Here is a 14,013-nt window from a genome sequence, read left to right as displayed (position 1 = left end):
TAAAGTCTATGGGGGAGAAACTCAGCCTGAGTGTTTTGTGGAGAGAGAGAAAAGAGCACCGGGTGGAAGGGAGGGAGATGAAGAGAGGTCTGTTTTATATCCCTAGTGGCTCACACTGATAAATGGCTGGCCCCAGTCTTCCCACTGACGCACAAAGGTCACATCATAAAAAACAGTACGCACTCTTCCAGCGTCTCTCTCTCACCCCCTGCCTTGCAAAGCACTCAATTATACCATGGGGTTTTCCTCCACCACCACCTCGTCCTATCAAGCGGCTAAATTGTGTTCCTAAGTGCATTTGAGCTAAATTGAAGCGGCCTCAATCACAGAGCTGCTATGATTTCTTTTCTTTAATTCGAGACGCGATAAAACTGCAAGGTGAGGTCTGTCATTACCTTGTCATTACCTTACCATTACATGCTGTTGGTGAGGTCTGTCATTACCTTACCATTACTTGCTGTTGGTGAGGTCTGTCATTACCTTGTCATTACCTTACCATTACTTGCTGTTGGTGAGGTCTGTCATTACCTTACCATTACATGCTGTTGGTGAGGTCTGTCATTACCTTACCATTACTTGCTGTTGGTGAGGTCTGTCATTACCTTACCATTACATGCTGTTGGTGAGGTCTGTCATTACCTTACCATTACATGCTGTTGGTGAGGTCTGTCATTACCTTACCATTACTTGCTGTTGGTGAGGTCTGTCATTACCTTACCATTACATGCTGTTGGTGAGGTCTGTCATTACCTTACCATTACATGCTGTTGGTGAGGTCTGTCATTACCTTACCATTACATGCTGTTGGTGAGGTCTGTCATTACCTTACCATTACATGCTGTTGGTTAGGGATGTGACGATTAACTAATTGTCATGCAAAATGGCCATGGTTGTCATAATTGTCATTTTTGTTTAATTGTTTTTATTTGTATTGTACTGCATTATAATGCTACGACATACGTAATGGTATAGCTACGACATACAGTTGAAGTCGGAAGTTTACATACACCTTTGCCAAATATACATTTAAACTCAGTTTTTCACAATTCCTGACATTTAATCCTAGTAAAAAAAATCCCTGTCTTAGGTCAGTTAGGATCACCACTTTATTTTAAGAATGTGAAATGTTAGAATAATAGTAGAGTGATTTATTTCAGCTTTTATTTATTTCATAACATTCCCAGTTGGTCAGAAGTTTACATACACTCAATTAGTATTTGGTAGCATTGCCTTTAAATTGTTTCACTTGGGTCAAATGTTTCGGGTAGCCTTCCACAAGCTTCCCACAATAAGTTGGCTGAATTTTGACCCATTCCTCCTGACAGAGCTGGTGTAACTGAATCAGGTTTGAAGGCCTCCTTGCTCGCACACACTTTTTCAGTTCTGCCCACAAATTTTCTATAGGATTGATGTCAGGGCTTTGTGATGGCCACTCCAATACCTTGACTTTGTTCTCCTTAAGCCATTTTCCCACAACTTTGGAAGTATGCTTGGGGTCATTGTCCATTTGGAAGACCCATTTGTGACCAAGCTTTAACTTCCTGACTGATGTCTTGAGATGTTTCTTCAATATATCCACATAATTGTCCTTCCTCAGGATGCCATCTATTTTGTGAAGTGCACCAGTCCCTCCTGCAGCAAAGCATCTCCAAAACATGATGCTGCCACCCCCGTGCTTCATGGTTGGGATGGTGTTCTTCGGCTTGCAAACCTCCCCCTTTTTCCTCCAAACATAACGATGGTCATTATGGCCAAACAGTCGTATTTTTGTTTATCAGACAAGAGGACATCTCTCCAAAAAGTCCGATTTTTGTCCCCATGTGCAGTTGCAAACCGTAGTCTGGTTTTTTGTATGGCTATTTTGGAGCAGTGGTTTCTTCTTTGCTGAGCGGCCTTTTAGGTTGTGTCAATATAGGACTCGTTTTACTGTGGATATAGATACTTTTGTACCCGTTTCCTCTAGCATCTTCAAGGTCCTTTGCTGTTGTTCTGGGATTGATTTGCACTTTTCTCACCAAAGTACGTTCATCTCTAAGAGACAGAACGCGTCTCCTTCCTGAGTGGTATGACGGCTGTGTGGTCCCATGGTGTTTGTACATGCGTACTATTGTTTGCACAGATGAACGCGGTACCTACAGGCATTTGGTTCATCCTTGGGAGCAATTTCCAGACTTGTGGAGGTCTACAATATTTTGGTTACTGGCCCAACACTAACCCCTTGTGCTCGTAAAATGGTTACCAACTGTATTCACTTCATGTAAAAATAAGAACCTGCTATTGGGTAAACTATAGCTACTTGAAAATACATTTCAAGGCCCCCCTCTCCCCCCTCATAAAATAAATGTATGAAGACTGTTATGATATTTTTTTAGTTCATGATTTTGACCATAATTGTGGGCAAAGGCAGCCCCCTTGTGGAATCAAAACAGCAGCTTCTTATAGTTCTCTCTATTTTGCCCAGTTGGCACATATGAGCTTGATGCACCCCAAGGCAAAGCATCATTGGCTTGTTGTAGTGCAAACCTGCTGTTCTTTTGTGTACCAATCACTCAGGGACTTACCTAAAGACAATGACTTCCTTGTTTTAGTGTAGAGAGAAACCAGTACCCAAACAAACAAGGAGGAATCTGACCTTTTTTCCACTTTGTGTTTCGCTATGACCTTAGTGGCATTCTCCTTTCGATGCCCATTCAACCCTCATACTGGTCTGTCCGCACAAAACAAGTGTTTTTATTGTTTTGAATGCTGGAGTCAGGGTAACCTCTGTGTGTGTGGTGGTGGGGGGAAGAATGGAACAATAAAGACCCATTATGAAGAAGATTCAGTTAGTGAATGAGGGAGAAGGGGAGGGAACAGGTGGTGAATTGTAAAGGTAGAGCAATAAGAGACATCAGTCTCAACTCTAGCTGTTCCTAGCTGTTCCAACCTGCTGCCTATCTATCACATCACTATGTGTGTGTGTTTGTGTGTTTTTGCCTGTGGGCCTGATGAGCTGGGAGAGATGACTCCTCTAATCAGTAGATTAGTCATGATGATGCTGGACTGGAGGCCTGAGGGAAGGGCGCTGTAATCTGCCCAGCACTTCCACCTTGCCGTTTTCCCATATGACGCAAAGTGCCCTCTATAGGTTAAAATCCCTTAACGTATGCACTATAGTCTGCCCAGCTATGGAAACATTTGCATGTATACTACATTGATCTCGGATGAAGATTAGGATTCCTAAAAGGTTGATGTTAGTTTTTTTCTTCTTAAATCCATTTTCTGCTCATTGATGTTGAGCATCCATTGGATTATTCTCCACAGGAATCTGAGAACAACACCACTATCTCTTGGAGCACACTGGCACTCCTGGAACTCTTTTCAATATACCTTTTTGTGTAGTGAAAAGGATGCTGCTGCTTTTCAGCTGTGCTGTCTGACTGTTTACAAGCCTCTGCTTATACAGTCTTCCTTTTACAGTCTATGGAACTGCAGCTTTACAGCAGCACCTAATAGACATCACAACCTGCCCCTTCTCCCACTGCTTTCACTGAAGTTTTTATTTAGCGCCTTAGCTACCAAACGGTCTTCTCTCCAATCCTCATTTAGCTTAATTGCTGCTGAGCCCCGGCCTAGCGAGATAGTGAGGGAGAGGTGAAGGTAGCTGTAATGAGAAAGGCGTGATGTATTAATCAGGCCTGACGTCTCTCATCCCCTCTAATCTCATCAAGTGGTAGAGAGCTCCCAGTTCCGCCCGGCAACATCTGTGGACTCAAAATGGGGAGTTTATCCACCTGTTAAAACCAGGTTTCCACCTAGTGAAACCAGAGGCTGCAGCACTTTACACAGCAGATGGATGTGGTCTTGGCTGGGTAGTCAAGTCTCCAGTGGTTCACCAGGTGGTTGAGGTTTGAAGTTACTGCTGGTTTGGTCTTATTTTGGAGTTAAGTGTGTGTTTGGGTCTAGTTTGGTGGAAGCAGCAGGGGCACCGTGAGAATAGGTTTGTTGTGTGTGTGTGTGTGTGTGTGGAGGCTGGGAATTATTCCATACATGAGAGACCTTGTAGTCACATTGTGATTAGAGGCTGTTTTCCTTAGGCTGAGAAATGTACTACAGCGACGCAGCCCACGGAATTGTTTCATCAATTCCGCACCGGCCTAATGGCCGATTTAGCCATCAAATGACAGGCGGTGCTGCACTACACGCCTGGTTAATGTTTGAAGAGGAATCGCCTGAAAATTTGATGAACATTAAGATTGCAATGCCTCATGAATATGGTTTCTCTGTCTCCACACCTCCCTCCTCCCTCGCTGTTCTTTCTCTCTGACTTACCTTCCCTCTGGTTGATTGGTATTGAGCTATTCCCACTTGGTACAGAATGTCTCCCTGTGTAATGTCACCTGCTGGCCTCATGTCTGCTGTAGGCAGGTCCACATTGGTTATGTAATGATTAGAGCCTTCAGTCCTGTGATCTTGGCTAAGGTTTGAGGGAATATCCCGTGCTGAAGCCTATTAAAGTAGCTTTACTGCACATCCAGGTTACTAAAGTTCCTTACCCTCAACTTTACTAGGTCACTGTTTGACTGAATTCCCCTACACTCAAGTTTAGTACACTTACATTTGAGTGTCCTTTCACCTCCCAAGGCGCCTGCCTTATTCCACATCACTGTCTAGGCCGGTGTCCTATCTTATTCTATTGGTGGCTCATGGGGCTCCCGAGTGGCGCAGCATCAGTGTAGAGTCGTCACTACAATCCCTGTTTCGAATCCAGGCTGTATCACATCTGGCCGTGATTGGGAGTCCCATAAGGCGGCACACAATTGGCCCAGCGTCGTCTGAGTTTGGCCGGGGTAGGCCGTCATTGTAAATAAGAATTTGTTCTCAAGTGACTTGCCTAGTTAAATAAAATAAAAAATCTGATCCTCTCCTCCAATCCACTTTAAAGAGAGAGGTGAGGAAACATGGACTAAAGAAGCAAGGATTTGACCGCTAGTAATGTTTCCAGACACTGTCTAATATGTACTGTCCTGATTCTACCTGCTGTCTCATTGGCCCCCTTCTGTTTCTCCTCAGGAAGTAGGCAGGCCACAGTAAGGTGATTGACCTGTGACCTTTGGACTTGGTGATTTGGTTGTTCGTTGCGGACTCCAGATCTCAGATGAATTAACAGGTGAGCTCACCCACAACCAGCAGAACACTCGTCTACTAATAATTTGTTCCTTACAGTTGATGGACCCAATTCAACTCCTTCATTGGACATTGACTACATTCCAGAACCATTCAAAGTGTAAAACTGGCACAAAACAGTAGTGGACTTTGATTATGCATGCTATAAAAACACTACACCTTCCAACAAAAGCAGCAGAGATGAGGTGCTGTCGTTTTATTCAGAGATACTAATAAAAGATCCTGTACATGTCATGATGCCAATTCTCTGAGTGCTTTTGATTGTTCATTCCTATTGATGGATCCACCCATGTGTTATTTAATAGATTGTTCCCATTTCTATGACCCAGGGGCCAGGGTGAGGAACCTGATCAGAACTGTTTGGGCTTACTTACCTGCTGGCCCAGGTAACCAGAGCCTTCAGCCTGGGTACCTATTAATATTTGAACAGGGCCCATCCCAATCGGCTGAAATGCTCTGTAAACATGGAGAGACTGGTTTGGGTTTTAACCTACTAGTACCACAGTGACAATACAGTGAGCGCTAGGCTAAGTCGCTATCCGTAGTCACCCCATTATGGATTACATTCTAGAGCATGATTTATCAATGTACCCCAATCCCTTTATAAAGTATATAGGAGGTTCTGGCTTCATTCGCTAGTTCGACCCATGTGTAGCATCAACATGCCACAGTCGGTTCCCAAGCGCTACCCAAACCTGTTTTTCTGGGCTTTGTTGTTGTTGCCTGTATGGTGATGTGATGACAAGTATCATTGTCTGTAATTTATCCATTGATTTGCCTAACTGTTGGCTGATGGGAGGGACAAATCTGTTATTTGTCACATGCGCCGAATACAACAGGTGTAGACCTTACCGTGAAATGCTTACTTACAAGCCCTTAACCAACAATGCAGTTCTAGAAATGGAGTTAAGAAAATATTTACTAAATAAACAAAATGTTAAAAGTAACACAATACAATAACGAGGCCATATACAGTACCAGTCAAAAGTTTGGACACACCTATTCATTCCAGGGTTTTCTTTTTTACTATTATCTACATTGTAGAATAGTAGTGAAGGCATCAAAACTATGAAATAACACATGTCATGTAGTAACCAAAAAAGTGTTAAACAAATCAAAATATATTTGAGATTCTTCAAAGTAGCCACCCTTTGCCTTGATGACCCCGCGTTACCTCTGCTGCAGAGGATAAGTTCATTAGTTACCAGCCCCAGAAATGGCAGCCCAATTAAATGCTTCACAGAATGGAAGTAACAGACACATCTCAACATCAACTGTTCAGAGGAGACTGCATGAATCAGGCCTTCATGGTCGAAATTCTGCAAAGAAACTACTACTAAAGGACACCAATAAGAAGAGACTTGCTTGGGCAAAGAAACCCGAGTAGGGAGACAGAGTAGGTGAACAGATGATCTCCACATGTGTGGTTCTCACCGTGAAGCATGGAGGAGGAGGTGTGATGGTGTAGGGGTGCTTTGCTGGTAACACTGTCGGTGATTTATTTAATCGGCATGGCTGCCACAGCATTCTGCAGCGATAGGCCAGTCCAAATAGGTGAAAACCAGATGGGATATCATTTGTTTTTCAACAGGACAATGACCTAACACCTCCAGGCTGTGTAAGGGCTATTTCACTAAGAAGGAGAGTGATGGAGTGCTGCATCAGATGACCTGGCCTCCACAATCACCCGACCTTAACCCAATTGAGATGGTTTGGGATGAGTTGGACCGCAGAGTGAAGGTAAAGCAGCCAACAAGTGCTCAGCATATGTGGGAACTCATTCAAGAGCATTCCAGGTGAAGCTGATTGAGAGAATGCCAAGAGTGTGCACAGCTGTCATCAAGGCAAAGGGTGGCTACTTTGAAGAATCTAAAATCAAAGATGTATTTTGATTTGTTTAACAATTTTTTTGGTTACTACATGATTCCATATGTTTCATAGTTTTGATGTCTTCACTATTATTCTACAATGTAGAAAATAGTAAAAATAAATAAAAACCCTTGAATGAGTAGGTGTGTCTGAACTTTTGACTGGTACTATATGTCCTGCCCTGCTCACCTTGACTAACCTTCGGGAATAGCTCCTGTCAGAATGTGTCTTGTGTTTGGTTGTGAGTGTGTGTACTCAACCCAGTGGATTATGCCTCCAGAATACACCTTGCGCTTCCAGTAAAATGACTCCTGCCAAGTCTGACTGGACTTTGAACAAGCGGCTTTGTCTGTGTTGGGGCCAGATCTCAAATACTTCACTATCTGGATCCAACTAGTGGCAATGCACCTACTGGCCCCCAGAGCAGTGCTAAGGTATGATGCCAGCTATTCTGTTATCCAGCTCTATACTGGCCATTCTGCTCTTGGCTGGGTGCATATGTGGAGGAGCTGGATTACTGAAGCAGTGGGTTAGGGGGTGATATTGTGCTCTTCAGTCTCCTTTGTATACGAGACAGGAAGTGATTTGGACAAATGGCTGCTCATTTACCAACCCTGGCTGGCCAACCCCCTTTGATCTTCGTTGTAAAGTGATTCATCTTCACTGTCTGTCGGTCTGTTTTTTTAAGAGGAGATAAAAGTAGCACTACTCTTTCAAGATGGCTGTTTGTGATGCGGTGTTGTGAAGGAGATACTCTTTTATAGCTAGCATCCTGCAAGTTTTTTTTTGTTTCAAGTTTTTTTATGTAGTATGTGCACGCACACAGTCTGATCTGTAATCTGTTTCTACCATTCCTCCTTCTCTTCCTCTGTTGCTCTTTGACTACTTTCTCTTTCATCTCCCAACCTTTTCCCCTGTCCCCCACTCTGCCTTCCTCGTCTTTAGCCATCCTTTTTTCCTCTCCTTACTCTCTGATCTCTCGCATGATTGCCTTTTCTACTCGCTTCCTGGTGATGGAGTGAATGGAACCTCCAGTAGTAAAACTTCTCTCTTTTGTCTCACTCCACCTCCAAATTTCGCTCCCGCTCTCTCTTAATTTCAGTGAATCATGCTGCCTTCTCTGTAGGGGACTGTGCTTTTGACAGTTGTGAAGAAAAGGTTGTAGCTAGCTAGTTGACTGATTTGTGTATTTTGGCAACGTTGTGTGGTAAGGATTGAAATTGACTGGAATGTAAAAACAGTGGCAGTGGGCTTGAAAGGGTTTCCAGCCTGTGCTCGGTGCTGGCCTGCTCTGATCGGACGAGGGGAGGTCTTTTGTCTCACACAGAGGTCATACACACAGACAGCGCTGCTGTCACTCAACAGGAGTCTACGTCAAAACAAAGCAGAAACATCAGGTTATAGTGTTCTAATGTGCGCTCTCATACGCAAACGTTTTTTAGATAGAATGCATTCCAATGTATTAGCAGGTGTTCGTAGAATCTCTGTCTCTGTGTGTGGTATAGAGACTTGACTGGACTCTACAGCTTGTGTGATTTAAGCCACTCCAGATTGAGGAAAAGGCATGGTGAGAGGAATGCCGCTCTGATGTGTGGGTAGGAGCAGATATGGTGGGAAGGCTTTCTTGTCTCTCAGGGGAGAAACATGAGAGGGAAAGGGGGTTGGATAGGCACTGAGAAGGGTAGAGAAGAGGCGGGCATGGTTGCAAAGCTGAACAGTGAGAAGGTTAGGCGGGAGAGGGCTGAAATGTTGACATGAACAAGTATGTCATGTTCTCTCCATACTTGTATGTGTCTGTGTGAGAGGAGGAGTAATGTGATACAGCTCTCCCACCATCATTGAGCCCTCCCTCTTTCTCCCTTAGTTTCCCTCTATTCAGTCTCTCCTACTGAAGGAACACTACAGAGCATTCTCTCTTTTCCACACTCATGATGAGGCTGCCTCCGCAGCAACCAGCAAAGTACAGTCCAGCCAGGGTGGCTTTCAGCTCTGAGGTCTGGAAGGTTTGGTCAGTGGCATGTCCACATAACCTTTACCCAAAAACAACAACCGCTCTGATTCTCTACTCCCTATTCACTTCGCATTTTTCATCGTTCTCAGGACTAGCCTATTGCATCAGTCACTTAGTCAGTGAGGGACTGTTTACCAGTCTCTTTGTTCTCTTTCCTGCTCTTTTGCTTTGTTCCATTGCTCAACTTGAAGCACAGGGTGAAAGAGAGACTGGGTTGTTTTCTAATAGTTGGGAAAGACTTTCTGTGGCCTTATGCTTAGCCACCTCCCTCGCTGTTTCCCTCCCTTTCTCCTTCTAGTGGCTGTTTTCCTGTCGTAGCTGGGAACTGACTGAGGCAAGACTGTTTTCCTGTTGTGGCGTCACTTACACACGCTCTTTCTATTCTATTTCTCGCTTTCTGTATTTCTCTCTCGATCCACTGTTCTGGCCACAGTTGGACAAGGCTTTTAGGATTTCCTCTCTCCTCTAGTGTTTGCGAACACATTGCCAAGAGTCGTGAGAAATCGAATTGCTGACACCAGCTTGACCTTGGATATCGCATCGCATGGTAAGAAGTTCCTCTCATTCTGGTTCTTTCTCCATGTTGGCGCTTGCTCTCGCTCGCTCTGTCTTTGTCTTTCTCTGTCTCGCTTTGTCTCTAGCTCTCTGTTGTGTGTGTGTGTGTGTGTGTGTGTGTGTGTGTGTGTGTGTGGCACAGTTGTGTTCAAGCAAGGATGTGCTAGCATGCTATAGCGACTCAGGTATGGGAAATATAAAATGAAGGGAGCTGTGTGGTACTCTAGCATTCCACAGCTGTTTGGCACACAGAGCAAGAGAAGCCATTTCCTCTAGGTTTGGGGTTACACAAGTCTGGAGAGTAGGAGTCACTGTCTTTTCTGTCCTGTGAGACGATGTGCTCTGCTTTTTTAACAGTAAGCAGTAAAGCACACTCATTATCAGGATGTTATGCTCTGTCTTGAAGTATTGGATTTCACCTTGGCTCTCTCACTGTAATAGTATCTTGTGGCTTGTTGTCATACTTGCACTATGGTAATGGAGTATTATTCAGTCTCACAGTAAATCCCTCAGTGTTGTATTTTTAAGTTAGTATTAGAGCAAGTAATATTTGTGTTAGGTCGAGTGTGTACGACTAGTTATGTGCTCACCCTATCACTAACGCAGTTCGTTCACACCTCGGTGTATGTGTCCGCTAGTCCTGGCTCAGATGGACTGGATCACTGAAATAGCTCAGACTCTGCCCCCCTTTTGTGTGACATTGGAGTTATCCTCAGAATCTCACATTAATAAGTGTAACCCCTCATCTTCCAATATCTTCCAAAATGTCCAGGATCCAGTTGCAGAGGGAGGCGTTTAGTCCCAGAATCCTTAGCTTATTGATGAGCTTTGACGGCACTATGGTGTTGACCACTGAGCTGTAGTCAATGAATAGCACTCTCATATAGGGGTTCCATTTGTCTAGGTGGGAAAGGGCAGTGTGGAGTGCAATAGAGATTAGCATGATCTGTTAGGACGGTATGTAAATTGGAGTGGGTCTAGGGTTTCTGGGATAATGGTGACGTGAGCCATGACCAGCCTTTCAAAGCACTTCATGGCTACAAACGTGAGTGCTACGGGTCAGTAGTCATTTAGGCATGTCCTTAGTGTTCTTGGGCACGGGGACTATGGTGGTCTGCTTAACATGTTGGTATTACAGACTCAGACAGGGAGAGGTTGAAAATGTCAGTGAAGATGCTTGCTAGTTGGTCAACGCATGCTCGCAGTACACATCCTGGTAATCCGTCTGGCCCTGCGGCCTTGTGAATGTTGACCTGTTTACAGGTCTTACTCACATCGGCTGCAGAGAGCGTGATCACACAGTCTTCCGGAACAGCTGGTGCTCTCATGCGTGTTTCAGTGTTATTTGCCTCAACGAGAGCATAGAAGTAGTTTAGCTCGTCTGATAGGCTCGTGTCACTGGGCAGTTCTCGGCTGTGCTTCCCTTTTGTAGTCTGTAATGGTTTGCAAGCCCTGCCAAATCCGACGAGCGTCAGAGCCGGTGTAGTACGATTCGATCTTAGTCCTGTATTGATGATTTGCCCGTTTGATGGTTCGTCAGAGGGCATAACAAGATTTCTCATTAGCTTAGCTCAGTGCAGATGTTGCCTGTAATCCATGGCTTCTGGTTGGGGTTTGTACGTACGGTGACTGTGGGGACAACGTCATCGATGCACTTATTGATGAAGCCAATGACTGATGTGGTGTACTCTTCAATGCCATCAAAGGAATCCTGGGACATATTCCAGTCTGTGCTAGCAAAACAGACCTATGGCTTTTCATCTGACCACTTAAAAAAAAAAATGTTATTGATCGAGTCACTGGTGCTTCCTGCTTTTAATTTTTTGCTTGTATGTCGGAATCAGGAGGATGGAATTATGGTCAGATTTGCCAAATGCAGGATGAGGGAGCTGTATGCGTCTCTGTGTGTGGAGTAAAGTTGGTCCAGTGAAAAAAATAAATATATTTTTCTCTCTAGTTGCACATCTTAACATGCTGATAAAAATTTGGTAAGATGTATTTATGTTTCCCTGTATTAAAGTCCTCGGCTACTAAGAGCGCTGCCTCTGGGTGAGCGTTTTCTTGTTGGCTTATAGTGGAATACAGCTCATTCAGTGCGGTCTTAGTGCCATCATCAGTCTGTGGTATGTAGACAGCTATGAAAAATGCAGATAAACTCTAGGTAGATAGTGTGGTCTACAGCTTATCATGAGATACTCTACCTCAGGCGAACAAAACCTTGAGACTTTCTTAGTGCACCAGCTGTTATTTACAAAAATTCTTACCAGCGCCTCTGTTCTGTCTTGCTGTTGCAGTGTATAACCAGCCAGTATGTTGATATTGATATTGTCGTCGTTCAGCCAGGACTCTGTGAAGCATAAGTTATTAGTTTGGAATGTCCCGTTGGTAGTTTAATCTTCTGCGTAGGTCATCGATTTTATTTTCCAAAGATTGCACGTTTGCTAGCAGAATGGAAGGAAGTGGGGGTTTATTCGATCGCCTACGAATTCTCAGAAGGCAGCCCGCTCTCCAGCCCCCTTTTCTCCACCTCCTCTATACGCAAATCACGGATCTGGGCATGTTCCCGGGAAAGCAGTATATCATTGACATCGGGCTCGTCGGACTCGGGCAGTCCGTGGTGAATAATCGCAGTTTGGATGTCCAGGAGTTATTTTCGGTCATAAAAGACGGTAGCAGCAACATTATGTACAAAATAAGTTAGAAAGTATGTTCGAAACAACGCAAAAAACACGATTAGGAATACGTAAAACGTCAGCCTTGTTCTCCGGCGCCATCTTGCAGACTTAGCACCTCTGTTCAGAGTGCCAGCTGTAATTTATAAATCGATTCTACATGTAGAATCGTACGAAAATGTTAGCAGTCAGACGCCCACCGGTGGGTGGTCCCTAAAACTAATGTTGAACGAACGGCAAATGAGAGGCAGTGTTGCAGTGTGTGCGCTCTTACTCTCTTACACCCATCGCTCCCTTGTACACATCTCCTGTCTTCCTCAGCTCAAACTATATTGAAGAGGACAGAGGCCCAGATTAGTATAAACATCAGATGGTTTGGTGTGTGTGACTTCACACTGGCCACAGGGGTCAAGAGAACTCTCACAACACGCATACAGAGTGACATTACTTCACTCACAGGATGGAGAGACTGACACACACCAACAGCACATAGGCTCAGAAGTGTGTGCACGCGTGTTGCTAATGCTATTGACATGTGACTGCAGACATCTTGGTAATGAAGTTGAGATCAGCAGGAGAGATGTCACTTCTTTTCCATTCAATGTTTGTCATCTAATTAGCACAATTAGGGGGTCATAAGATGACGAGTAGCTTCCCTCAGACGAGACAAACCACTTACCCGTCTTTAGCACTATCTCCGTCAGCAAGTGTCTGCATGTCATACAACACAGTGTGATCAGTGAGTCTCAGTGGACTCATTGCGTTATGCGTTGTGGTAAATAGGACTCTTCATTCCAGCACAAATGGCACCATGAGTCATTTGTAGACTTTTATAAATGAATTAATATGTAATCAAAATCAAATCACATTTTATTGTTCACATACACGTGTTTAGCAGATGTTCTTGCAGATGTGGCGAAATGCTTGTTTCTGGTGCCAACAGTGCAGTAATATCTAACAAGTATTATCTAACAATTTCACAATACACACAAATCTAATGTAAATGGAAGACGTAGCTTTTATTTGTATAGAGACAGTGCAATGTAAATGAGGTTTGAAACACACAGGCACGTGTGTATTGCTTCGCACAGACAGTAGTTTGTCAGTGTTTGTCTTATGTGGTTATTAAATCTGGACCTGGCTTGCCTCCTCTGCCTCACCACCTCTGCCTCACCACCTCTGCCTCACCACCTCTGCCTCACCACCTCTGTTTCCCCCTGGTGTTTGGGTTGAGTGTGACCTCTTCCCTCCATTGTGTCCCAGCAGCAGCTCAGCTCTCTCAGGGAGGTGCAGGTTGCCAGTTAAGTGTTCTCTTTCTCTGTTCTCTGTAAGTGGAGTGGGTCTCTTTCCTCAAACAGGGAGGGAGTATTTGAAACAGGACATTTGGGAACAGGTGGAAGTCAGTGGGTTTGTAGTGACAGGGTGACTGTGCCAGAGATAGTCATGTAAAATCTGTGGCACGGTAACTGACTGTTTTGACATCTTTGTGGAATGATTTCTCAAATCGTTTTGATCTTGTTTAGTCTCCACCCAGAGGAATGGTAGTGTTCCATCTAGAACATCCTTCCTTTTTAAGAACACACACAGGCCTTTTCATTGTGTGCATGTGAGTGACCCCACGTTTGTCATGGTGTGTTTCGTTATACAATGTATGGTCCTCTCTGTTCAGTATCTGGTAAGTGTGTGGTTGAGTGACTACGTTTCTGGGGTGGTGGGGCGGTCTCCTCTTGTTTGGTGTGT

The 14,013-nt window shown here is 44.3% G+C and overlaps 1 protein-coding gene across 3 annotated transcripts in view; it reads left to right on the top strand.

Moving 5' to 3' along the window:
* Positions 1-14,013, top strand: part of LOC115163642 (SPRY domain-containing SOCS box protein 4) — a 43,476-nt gene that overhangs the window by 16,008 nt on the left and 13,455 nt on the right. The window contains exon 2 of one of the 3 annotated variants that reach the window (XM_029715686.1): positions 5,053-5,149. The exons of 1 other annotated variant lie outside the window; for it this stretch is intronic. The gene's annotated coding sequence lies outside the window, so the exon portion shown is untranslated. Of the gene's footprint in view, positions 1-5,052; positions 5,150-8,230; positions 9,594-14,013 lie in introns of those variants that run through there. One more of the 3 variants, XM_029715687.1, reaches the window with a different exon arrangement.

Source organism: Salmo trutta, chromosome 26 (assembly GCF_901001165.1).
Source record: "Salmo trutta chromosome 26, fSalTru1.1, whole genome shotgun sequence".
NCBI classification, from domain to species: Eukaryota; Metazoa; Chordata; class Actinopteri; order Salmoniformes; family Salmonidae; genus Salmo; species Salmo trutta.
The sequence above is the reverse complement of the archived record's forward strand: the minus strand, read 5'-3'. Positions and strand labels throughout refer to the sequence as shown.